The 12,341-nt window shown below is 40.8% G+C and overlaps 1 protein-coding gene across 4 annotated transcripts in view; it reads right to left on the bottom strand.

The window, feature by feature from the left end:
- Positions 1-12,341, bottom strand: part of sema6cb (semaphorin 6Cb) — a 164,564-nt gene that overhangs the window by 117,888 nt on the left and 34,335 nt on the right. For 3 of the 4 annotated variants that reach the window (XM_085176841.1, XM_085176844.1, XM_085176845.1), the window contains exon 3: positions 996-1,137. The exons of the other annotated variant lie outside the window; for it this stretch is intronic. The gene's annotated coding sequence lies outside the window, so the exon portion shown is untranslated. The remainder of the gene's footprint in view (positions 1-995; positions 1,138-12,341) is intronic. 4 annotated transcript variants of the gene reach the window in all.

The raw sequence follows: 12,341 nt of genomic DNA, 5'->3' as shown, positions 1-12,341 counted from the left end.
GAGCCAAACCGACACCCCCTCACCTCACACAAAGCACAGCCTAGCAGCAGGTAGAAAGAAATATAAAAAACAAGGGTTCTGATGGTTGCAGCAAATAGGGAAGTCTTGTTAGGCTGAAGGTGACCATATATTACTAGCAGTTTTTTGTTTACAGTTCCTCTCGCTCTAGTCCTCCTAACACTCGGCAAAAATGTGCCTTCTCCAACACAGCTTAGATGAAAATAACACGGAGATTGCTGTTCACATATTTTACCCCATTTCCGTGCTCTTCTATTCCCGACGTCAACATAAAAACACCAGTGTTATTTCTGTGTATGCACAGTAACGCAAGCCTGAACCCTAAGATCAAGACAGCAGCGATTTACACTGGTGTGAAGTGAGGTAAAGCTATTTACAGCAGCGGTCTCCAACCTTTTTTGCGCCACGGACCGGTTTATGCCCGACAATATTTTCACGGACCGGCCTTTAAGGTGTCGCAGATAAATACAACAAAATAAAACTAATACCGGTAGTGAAAAAAAGAAGATTTATTCATAACACACGTGAAAAGACCCAGGAAAACCGAGTTAACGATAAAAACGATAACGCTGAAAACCAAAAAAAAAAAAACCCTGAAAACCATACATTTCACACCTGAGCCTTAACTCTCGCGGCCCGGGACCAAACGACTCACGGACCGGTACCGGTCCGAGGCCCGGGGGTTGGGGACCACTGATTTACAGGATTTTCATTTAAAGTAACTGATCACAGAAAAAGATGGAATTACTTTATATCATTAGCTTCCAACAGTAATAATAATAGTAAGTTCACTTACTTAGCAGCTTTAATCAAGCTATGATATGAACATAAGGCAGAACAACGTTTGCTACAACTGATAAAGCTGTGTTAATACTGTTGTAGTTACATCTGATACTTGGAACAGTTAGCAATATTTCTCAAATTAAGTGATCTAACCCCATCAAAAAACAGCTGAGGTTAGACCATTATTGACTCACCAGCATCCAACTATGTCAGTGAGTCACAGCAACACTGGACAAAGACAATGGCTGGGATAAGAGGATGGCGTCGAGGAAGGTGGGGGTGGTGGGGGTGGTGGGTTGCCAGCTGATCGAATCTTCTTATTAACTTTCCCCAGGCCTGTGGAGAGATAGAAAAAGGAAAGGAGGGAGGGAGAGGAGGAGGTAGGGAGGATAGGTTTAATGAAGACTCCTGCCGTGAGAGTTCGTCTGCCTATGGTGCGGCCCTGTGAATAAGCCTGGCAGACAGATGGGCTGAAGAATTGATCAGTGGAGACAGTCTACAGAGACCAGCACAGACTCAGAGGCTGTGTTTTAGTTGAGGTGAAGTACACAATCAAGGATATCAAAGACGATGAAATGTCACTGGAATTTACTACCAGTGGGAGAAAGCACTACAGTTAGAGGCACAAATGCGCAGAGGAATACAATCTAAATTGGAGTTTGATTTGAACTGACAGCAGAGAGGGGGCCATAAACTTCAAAACCAAACCGCGCATGCTTATTATTTATTAGACTGGCATGTCTTGAAGAATGAAACGGAGGACTGCGGAATCAGTCCTTGAAAGATCTCCTCAGACTGCCGATTCGGAGGCTTTTTGGTATCTTAGCCCTTTGTCTCCCGGTTGTCCTTCTGAGAGCTGTCCCACTTTCAGCCCTGGCTCTGTGTGGCATCCATCTTTCACACGAGTGACAACGCCCCCCCCCCCCCCCCCCCCCCCCCCTCAACTCTGCACTGCCACTCGTCTATTGTTCCAGCCCGGCACAGCAAGTCCCACAATTCTATCATCTCCACAAGCTCAATACTTGCCTGCACTGCTGATAAGTAGCCAAACACTGAGGTGATGAATAAATAATAAAAGCACATACACATGTGCTAAAACAAATTTATTTGGTGTATTTTTGGCTAGTTTGAAGAATTCTAGGACACATTTTGTGCACAGCTTCATGCTGTATTATTTGGTTAAGGTGCACACACCACTACTTATGGTGATGTTGGATACCTCACATTCACACTATTTCACAATATTGTCAGTGTGACAGTTGTGTGACTTAAGCTACGTTCACACTGCAGGTCTTAATGCTCAATTCCGATTTTTTGATCAAATACAATTTTTTTGTCTGCTCGTTCACACTACAAATAAAATGCGACAGCAAACGCGCTCTAGTGTGAACGCTCAAAGCGGCCCGCATACGCAAAAGAAGACGTCACACACAACGCGCTCTGTTTAGACCCAGACCAAACAATATTGTTTGACTGATGGCCCTTAATATAAAGACTTCGGACTTTACGTTTCCCAATTTTTGCTTTAAGTTATTTTGTTATTTACATAATAATGTAGATAACCTAATAATTATCCTTATTGCTGTTTTAGAGGAGCGGTGCTTCAAAGGATAGTTGCAGATTTCTGTCAGAATCTGCAGATTATACAGTACAAATAAAATGTTCACGTTTCTCCAACGTTGTCTTCCCAACAGTTTCACTGACATCTACACTGGATGGCCAGGAAGCGTTCGCGATGTCTTCTCGGGCGCTTCTCCGGCGCTGATAATCAGCGTCTGTCTTGTGTCAGTGACGTAAAAGACGGATTTAATGCGACATGACCATCAAACAGCAGTCGCTTTCTAAAACATCGGATATGTATCGGATTCAGTACCACATACAAAAGTGACCCAGATCGGATTTGAAAATATCGGATTTGTGCCATTCACACTGTCATACCATGATCGGATATGGGTCGCATAGGGTCAAAAAATCTGATTTGATGCGCTTTCGCCTGCAGTGTGAATGTAGCCTAACAATATTTCAAGCTTTTTATTTGAAATTATCTCTCAAAAAATTGGTTCTCTAATTCTTTAATTTTACTCAAGAGTTAATGCTCTAATATCAAATTGTTGTTACATATCTAAGCTTTCCCCCCTTTTTTGGAAATAAGGACCAACAGCAGGAAAAAAGAAGAGCTCTCGCATTTTTTCAAGAGGTCCATAAACGCTATAACGTTAATTTACTTTCTTTGCAGCAACGTCCGATATTATGTCACTCTGTTTCTCCATTGAAGAGAGTGTTTTTAAGGTTTTGTGCAAAAAGGATAACATCTAAGCATCAAGTATAATAAGTTAAGTACAGCGCCTGTACCAAAACAAAAATATATATACTTCAAAGGAACTATCCACTATTTGTTGTCTGCAATTTTCTGTTTTCTTTCAGTGCAGTACCCCCTGCCCTGCATGTCAGATTGCTCCTTGTTCTCACACACTAAATGTTTTCAGCTCTTTCTGGAAAGCACTGAAGGATAGCGAGTGAATATAGAGATGGGTTTTTTCTTTTTTGTTAAATTGTTGCTTTGATCATTACCAATATCAAACCAAACTAAATAAAAACAAAAAACTGTGTTTTTTGGGTAACATTTTCGAAGAGTTACTTCAAATTTTAAATGAGCTCTGTGGTGATATCGACTGTGTGTGAGAGAAGTACATAATGAAAAAGAAATCCCTAAATTCCCTTCTAATCTCTATAGAAATGCATGTACATGATGGTCATAGCATTCAGGGTCTGAAAGGTAAAGCCATGGGGTAATAACTTAAACTCTTTGACGCGTGTGTGTGGTGTATACAAGTTTACGTCAATACCATTTATTGAATACTCACATATTTTTGCATACTAAGCTTCTCTATATTTAACAGATCACTAGCACAGGATCTTGAGATTCTTGGTTTAGTTCACCTCTGTCAACTTTAGGCTTCAAAAACAGCTCACTGCTTTAAACCTACTTTATTTCAGAGAGAAATCCTTTGCCAAAACCATCCTCATGACAGTTTGGAAGTTGTGCAGGTGTTCTTAGACTAAAGCCGCCCATTTATTTAACTGTTGCTTTGGGATCTTTAAATTTAACCAACCGGTTTACTGCTTTAAACTGACGGTAATTGATTTGGTCAGACAGGAATTCTCCTCTAAACCCATTCTAAAAAACGGCAGCTTTAAGGTTGAAATAAAAATGCAAAAATAATCACATCAGCAATCATAACATTCGTGGTGGAAACAAAACTATCAAAGAGAAACTTCCACTTCATTTGATATATTGAGAAACATATTTAAATTTAAATACGTCTTTATAAAAAAATCAAATCAATCACTTTCGACATCTTGTCATAAGACGGTAACTGACCTGACAGAGGAAGTTCACTGGGCGCCACAGATTCTTGTAGTTAGATCTGCAGCACCCCCGAGGGCTCCGACACCTCCAACAATTCAGACCTTACACTGTCACCATGGTTACTACTGCCTGACACCTCTGGCAATGGCAAATAGACCGACCACAGTGGAACATTTGAGACGACATTGGCAGAGCCCGTGTGCATCGTCACACAATAAAGACCTCAGGGCATGAGGGAACACTGAGAGCCAGTTACACTTAGAGAAAGCAAAGAACTTCATGGACAAACACGAGGGTGAAAAGGAGGACGGCACTGGCAGGGTGTCCATCTCCAGCTGGCGTAACGTGGAATGTTAATTAGGCCTGCAATAACAAGACACCACCCTCTTAAATGTCACATCCTCGTGAGGAGAGCAGGGGATGGCGAACTTCTGTCAGGCAAAGGGTGGCGTGCTTTGTTTGCTTTTTCAGCGTGGATTTCTCTTCCGTTGCCTCTACCCCAAGCATTTTCTCTTAACATTCTCCTGCTCCTGCCCTTCTATGCTGTTTACTCTGTGATGAATGGCTTCATTTCAGGTTGAGCTCTTTTTTTTAAAGCTGGAATAGATTACAATCAGTGCAATTGTGCAGAAATAAGACTCATCTCACTGAAAAAGAAAAAAAATAATTGAGGAGGGGGCAGCAGAGGATGGAAAATAAAGAGTGCAACTGCACTTCACACTAATGCAGAAATTGTCAGACCCATCTCTGATGAAGGTGTTTTGGACTGCAGGGGCTCTTACAAAAAAACAAGGTCTTGATAAGAGCGCTCGGGGGCCAGGAGAGGATGTAAACAAATATCACGGTGGTTTGTAATGAGACATGACACCGTGAGAATACTGTGGCCTTTCAAATGGCAGGCCTCGTTATCAGTCTGGTTTCACAGCCTCAGAGGGACAAAGATTCTGATAATGGGTCATCAGTAACGAAGGGTTGGACAGAAGACCTGCTGAAGCTTAATATGAGAGGTTGCTGAACTACTGAGCTAATGTGGGAGAGACACTTTACACAGTGTGTGCGGTTTTACCGTTGACATTTAAGTCTGTGGTTTTCCCGCTCAATCAGTTACTACATTTACTGGTACAGCAACACACAGCTTCTTACACTAGCTATGTCCTTGTCCAACGTATCTGTCCTGGAAGCCAAAATTTGCAGAACAGCTCATTCTCCCGAATCAAAATTGATTTTGTGAAGAGTCGTATTGATGTGTGTTGTGTGTTATCACCACAAACATCTTCTACCACTGTGACTTTTTATGTTTTGGGGTTTGTCTACAGATTTTATTTTTGAGACTTTTAGCCCTTATTCACCCGGACAGTTTAGCTCAGACGAGCCACAGCGAAACCATACTGTGACCATTTTACATTAGGAACTTCTAATTTTTATTAAAGCCAGCTGGAATTTAAGGATTATCTCCTTATTACAATTAAATAAGCTCATACTAACCATCTTCATTGCCAGCATTTAGCATCCCAACCCACAGCTACTGATGCACTGCTCATGTACATCCCAACTCCAAAAAAGTGTGGGCGCTTTATAGAAAAACAATGCGATGACTTGCAAATCCGAGACCCATGGATCGTGGTCACATATGGCTTCTTCTCTGCATGCAAGAGCTTCAACCTGCATTACATCAGAAACACTTTGCCTCTCTAAAATGCTCTTTTTTCTTTCTTTTTTTACCCAATGAGCTAATTAGGTTAAGTGACATTTTGTCAGTTTGTTATAAAATGTTTCTCCAGCTCTCTCATTTCAGTGCCACTTATTATTTTAGTCTTTTGTTGCCCCATCCCAGCTGTTGTGAGACTTGCTGAATTGAACTGAATTTCTATCAAATTCAAAATAAGCTAGTATTATTCATAAAATACTAGAATTGCACATAGTGTACCAATTAAGGCTGTGCACAAATGGGCAACTTAGTCCACGTAATTCTTTTGAGTATAAATGGGACTATTAATAATAAACTGGCATATGTATATCAAGATTTAGCAACAACATTAGCATTTTACAGTGTTTTGAACATTAGAATTAATGAACTAGAATAGAACATTTGAATGATTAGATGAGCTACTAGCAAATAGCAGAGACCTTCAATCATTTGATCTAATTTGACTGGGTGTTTAATAACACATGAATCTGCCAAGTGACAAACCCAAAAGATATTAATGCTCGGAGTTCCCATTTCAGTTTCAGAATGTGCATTATCACAGTCTTATTATTTTTGATTATTTAAAGTTAATATAGTGCCTGAATGATGACCTAAGGAGACTATTCAATGTTAAGTAATATATGAATTACTTGAAATCATAATTGCCTCCCTCACAATTCAACTAAAATTAATCACATGTGGTAAGTGAATTGGAAAATGAATCCCTCCTGCTGGGGTGGAAAGAACCGTGATTTACAACAAGGAGGTTTTGTCCTGACAGTTCAATGATAATGAAAACTGAAAGGAAAGTTTTAGTGGAGGTGAGACAGAAATGGGTGAGAAATCGAAGGATTTAAGTGCAAATCTTTGAATTACATCCTAAATCAAGGACAGACACTGGAAAGGCTGTGGTGGGAGGGGTTGTCGAGCAACAGGGTTTCCTCTGCTCTGTTCCAGAAGTTAACCAAAAAAAAAATCTAAAATATTATTTTCCATTCTCCAGCTGGGCGCCGAAGGAGTGTGAAAGGAGAATGAAATAAGTCTTATGCAGCACTGGAGCAAAAAAAAAAAAAAAAAAAAAAAACTGTCCAGGGTCTAAGGAGTTGAACGGTTTACACGCTGGCTGCCAGCTTACATTTCGTCTTAGTGTCACAATTTGTTGGGGAGCATCACGGATGCGCTAAAAAGAGTGGGCTCTCTCCCAAAGCCTTCCTGGCGGCTGAAGAGTTGCTAAACGTCACTCACGATCATTCAGCCACCAGGGAGAGGAGAGTGAAAACACAGAAAGGAGTAAAAAGAAGAAAATGAAAGGAGGAAATAGAGAAAGTGACAGGAATCGACAAAGAGGAGAGAGGGTCGATGTGAAAAAACAAAAAACAAAAGGAGTTAAAAGTTGAAAGGGAGACAGAAAGCGAAGGAAAAAAAAACACTTATGTATGCTAATCCTTGTCTCCTATGGCTCTTTAACCAATGTGAGAAAGGGTTAGAGCTGGGAATCGTGAAGGGATTTGCTATCCGAGCAAAGCACAAATAACTACAGGCCATGCTGAAGTATAGGAGTTTACAGACATCTTGATGCACGGCTCAGGTTTTGCTGCCAGGCTCGCAGTTGATCAGAACAAAGAGAGAAATTAACACACACACAAAAAAAAGGGGTACTGTAAAACTGATGCCATCCAAGTGTGCACGGCTGCTCTCATCTCTCATCCATCGGTAACAGAGAGCGTGGGAACTGCTTTTAGAGCGTTGAGCGGAGGTGGGAGACTGACCCTGACTTATCGAACAGTGCTCACAATGCACATATTCATGGCTGACGTGGCCTCCAGCCAAATCCATGGCAAGTTTATAAATGGAACCCATCAACCTATATACATATTTCTCTCTGTATAGTTACATTACAGACACCATAAGAGCAAAAAAAGCATTGTTTGCATAACACAATGCACACTTTTTTGAGGTTGCTGACGTATTTATGACTTGCCTTTGCTTTTTACTGTTACATAAATTAAGCTGTCCATTATTTTCCACTGCATGTACTGGGATATGACATATTAGTTTAACTTGGTGTGTTTTGTTTGGGTTCTTTTAGCATTAAATGGTGAGAGAGGTCAAGAAGGGCACCATCTACCTGGTTCCAACTGAGTTCTTATGTTAACGTCTCATAACTGCTGCCTGTCAGAAAGAGCCACAGCGAAACCAAATGTTTTCTATCAAGTATCACTCAGTCTGTAGATTGGCGCTTGCAGAAGGGACCTTATACACAAACCCTGAAGTTTCCGTTCACTCACTTAGCAAGTGAAAGATGTTAAACATGTCATCAATACTGAGATGCTCCTCTTGTAGCATCCGTGAATGACAGCAAAGCGCTGAAGAGTCCCCTTTCTCTGAGCTGACACTGCTGATTTGAATTTCAAAACATGATGTAAAACGGTGATTAAAAGCCAATTACAGCTTGTGCCAATGAAAAGTCAATTAAGCGTTTCAGGGCCTGTGAAAGGGTTTTTGCCAAGGTGATGACAGGGAGGAGCAGAGAACAGAAGAGAAAGGGAGGGGTACCAAAGAGAAGCAAAGAGAAAAATGAAAGAACAAACAGTTGAGCTGAAACAAGGACAGCAGGCAATATTTGCATGAATGTAGCATTAAACCATCAGACGTGTATGTTTCTGCTGAAGAGACGGGATTTCTTTCGTCTCTGTCATCATACAGTCATAAATTATAAAAGGTTGCTTAGAGGCTGCATTTAATTAAGAGTCAAAGCCACTGGCAAAGCCCATATGAGTGGGAATGTTTTCCAATAAAATCCTAATGAATAAATAAATAAATAAAAATCTCCAAACTGCCACCCTCTTACACAAATGACTAAATTACAGAGCCCTAGAATTTCCCTCCTGGACAAATGTCAGCTGATTGTTTCTGTATGTCTTAGTTTTACACAAGTAATAAACTGTGAAAAAGAAAAAAATTAATTAAAAAAGGCACTCAGGCATTGTTTTGCAAACTTCTTAATCACACGCCTGGATTCTGCGAGAGTAGCCATGTTTTCCATGTTAAAATCCACTAGCAGTGACAATGCTGCAGCACCACTGGGAGGCATGGCTGTAGCTGAATACAGTGCTGCTTTCCTTCATACCGTGAACCAATATTTAGTCCCAATAGGTACCCCAAACAGATTTTTTTTTTAAAAAGGTAAGTTAGTGTTTAATTATTGAGAAATGCATGAAAGAAAACAAAAAACCAAACAAACAGAACAATCTTCAACTCTAGAGGGTTGTTAAACCATAATAAAGACGTATGAAGTGAGAGGTGATCATTTCAGAGCGGTGCCAGCTTCAGATTAATGTCTTTTGAGAGGACCCTAGTTGTTGCTTTGCTGCCTTTTTGCGCTATGAAAAGCCCCAAGAAAAAACATGACTTATGTAGCAAGCTGCAGACAAGTTATACAGTGAGCCTACAACTTGGCAGTCAACAACTCCACTCCCCGCCTCAATTTACTTTGTCACTCCATCCCTCCCTCGCACAAATCACCACCAATCAGCTCATGCAGACAATCAACAAGATTCCACTCACGCACACACTAGCACAAGCACGCAACTGTAATCAAGCGAACAACCCACTGTTTACAACCCAGAGTTTTTCTTCCGTGATCTGAGGTTTTGATAAAGGCTGTAGCAATAAAGACTGGAGTTATTTAAGGGAAAAAGATCAACAGCATATTGGTTGGGTCACTGACACTGCAAGGGCCAGATGGTCATCTAGTCTGGCTTGTCCTCTCTCAACAGCCTCTGTCTCTGTATCCAATTTGTTTCGTGTTATTTGCAGGAACAAGCGCTGGACTCTTGTACTGTTTTTCCCCCTACATGAACTCTAGGAACTTGTGGCCTTTCACATGTGCAGTATAAGAAAGATAGAAGCCGAGTTACAAGAAGCTGCTTCGGAGGAACCCTGAACCTCGTGAAGGATTTAAAAACAAAAATCAGCTGACAATCGATCATGAGTAAATACTGCTCAATACAACAGGTTTGGAAACTGGCCAAGAACTGGTTTATAATTGCTGACTCACAGCACACGCCTAAACTTATTTATGTTGACAAGAACTTAATAAGTGCTTTTCATCTCAATGTTTAATAGGGTGTAGCCTTGCCTTTATGGACACGTCTGGCTGTTTGGAAAATTAAGTGTTGCCAAGATTGTAAAAGAGACAGAAAGAAAGAAAAAGATATCACTTTATTCTGCTGACCAGTGCTGTCAGAGTACTTTATTGCTCTATGCAAAGTCAAACCTTCAAGAAGAACTGGCAGGCAGCATATGGTAAATGCATCTTAGACTTTGTCCTACTAACCAGTTTTGCAAGAGTTCAATGCAACAGACAGAAGCCAACGCTTTTGCTGCCTCATTGAAAATCTTCATGCACCTGGAAGTGATTTTAAACCTCAACCACGAGCACACATGAACATTTAATGACTGTGAGGCACGAAAGATTAGGACTCAAAGAATTAGGGACAGAAGCCCTAAAACAAGCCTTTAAATGTTAAATCTTAACTTTGCACTTGCTGCAACTTGATACTTTCGATTGTTACTTCAGGCATAAGTCCTTATACGTCAATCACATTTGTAATCAACAAATCAAACAGGGCTGTTAAATATAACGATATATATCGGATGAAGATATGAAAACGTCTATCGTTTCAAAATGCACCATCGTTGTTTCATTGTGTCGCAAAATAAACTGTTTACGGCAATATTTTTTCATTGTTTTGATGGTACTGTAGTGGCTATATTAATTTCTTTTTTTTTTCTTTTCTTTTTTTTCTTTCTTTTTGCCTGTCCCATTTGGTTCTTTAGCCGTCAGAATTGTTGTCTGAAGACCAACAAGGATACCCAATGGATTTATTTTGCCAAATGGATCATCATGGCATTGCCGTATTGGTCCATTTGATCGACCTTTGTTTTTATTATTTATTTTATTTTATTTTCAGTTGTTACAGACGGGACAGACATGAGTGAGGGATAGGAAAGGGAGAAAGAAAGAGAAAGGAAAAGAAAGACAGAAGGGGAGAGGGACAGTGAGAAAGGGGGGAAAAAAATATCTCCGGGATCACCTGTTGAGAGAGAAAGAATAGAAAACAAGCAAAAAAAACCAAAGCAACATACTAAACACAACACCATCGCATTAATCTAGCTAAGTGTAAACAGCAGTAAATACTAAATATTGAATGTTGTTGTGCAGCACGCAGGACAGACAGCGCACAATGTGCTTTGAAGTAGCAGCCAAGAAATGTGTGATTTAAGTCTACGAACAGTGAACACCCGTGTGCACACCTGTGTGGATCGGCGCGCTTGTATTCAAATGGTTTCCCCATGTAATGGTCTGCAAGAGGATGTAGAGAGCCATAGCCCCGTCCCCCAGGGCATGAAGCAGACATGGAGGAGATCCAGGCCCCAGACATCCAGAGGCCCCAGAGTGCAAGAGCCCAAGGAGGACCACCGGAGGGGCATCCGTGCCACCTTCATGGGAAGGGCTGAGGATCCCCAGACGAGGGGTCACCCAGTAGCCACCGGGCAGATATATATTCATTTCTTAAAGTTCTCTCTTTCTCTTATGTTTAAAGTAACTACACTACGGACGGACAAGCAACTGTTTTTACGCGTTGTAACGACCATATTAGTAACGACAACGGTAAACCCAGCGTGTGGCTCCACCGTCCGCTTGTTTATTTTCCACATAAACTTTCACAATAGAGCTGAAGATCCTGTTGAGATTTTTCAAAATAAACTGAAATGATGAGAAACAGAAAGACAACTCAAAACAAAATAAACCTTCGACTCAAACGTTAGAACAGGCTTTTCCCAGCAGCACGCCGTGTAATAAATACTCTTCTAAAACTTCTAAAAATGTATAGCGCATAGGAGCTACAGTGGTTCCATTCCACTGTTGTGGATGGCAGTTGGTGACATCAGTCTGCCTTTTGCTATGGAGATCTGCTGTGAGCTTAAGGGTCACTATAAGTAGAACCAGCAGCAGCAGGTGGAAATCTAATACATGTGCCACTACAGTGAGCAAACTGAGGCTGCAAGCCAGAATAAGGAGTGGAGCAGTCCAAGAAGGCGGTGTTGCAGTTTTCCCAAAGGACGACAGTCTCACTGCAGAAGCAGCTGATTGCACCGCTCTGTTATTTGTAACAATGCCCTGTTATTTATTTGCTGTAATGGGCAATATTTTACACCTTTGCCAATGGCACAGTCGTAACGCATACCTCTGATGCACCACAGCTGCGCACCTTTAATATTTTATGTTCAGAGCAGTCGTGAATATTTGTCACACTGCATTTTTGCAACACCTTTTTGATGAACGATAGAAAGAAAATGTTCCACAACAATTACGACTGTGACGCAAATACTGTTGCTTTGTACATTTTTAAAAATATTTTGAAACTGCTGCATCTGTTAAAACTCTGGGGAAAAAAGCTCTGGATAAAAAAAAAG

This window comes from Neolamprologus multifasciatus, chromosome 11, assembly GCF_963576455.1.
Source record: "Neolamprologus multifasciatus chromosome 11, fNeoMul1.2, whole genome shotgun sequence".
Classification (NCBI taxonomy): domain Eukaryota; kingdom Metazoa; phylum Chordata; class Actinopteri; order Cichliformes; family Cichlidae; genus Neolamprologus; species Neolamprologus multifasciatus.
The sequence above is the reverse complement of the archived record's forward strand: the minus strand, read 5'-3'. Positions and strand labels throughout refer to the sequence as shown.